Here is a 411-nt window from a genome sequence, read left to right on the forward strand (position 1 = left end):
AACTGGATCATAAAATAGTGCATAAACCTTACATAACTTGTTAATGGGTAATTGACCAAAATATATACTGGCAACACTCAGCAGAAAATAACAACAGCACACATACTGACAACACTCAGCAGTATGTAACAACAGCACACTAGTACTGCTATTACACCTGTCTAAATTAAAGCATCCGTTAGTACATTTACATGGACATGCTGGTAATTATCAAAAATTCATTATAATGTCCAGACAATACAATCCACATTTACACATTTTTTCAAATGTTTTTGATACAATGCTTTGATACAAAACAGACAGACAAACAGTTGTTTTGATAGATAGGTAGGTACGTAGGTAGATGATAGATAGATAGATAGATAGATAGATAGATAGATAGATAGATAGATAGATAGATAGATAAAGTCT

This window comes from Sinocyclocheilus anshuiensis, unplaced genomic scaffold, assembly GCF_001515605.1.
Source record: "Sinocyclocheilus anshuiensis isolate Anshui unplaced genomic scaffold, SAMN03320099.WGS_v1.1 scaffold25, whole genome shotgun sequence".
Classification (NCBI taxonomy): domain Eukaryota; kingdom Metazoa; phylum Chordata; class Actinopteri; order Cypriniformes; family Cyprinidae; genus Sinocyclocheilus; species Sinocyclocheilus anshuiensis.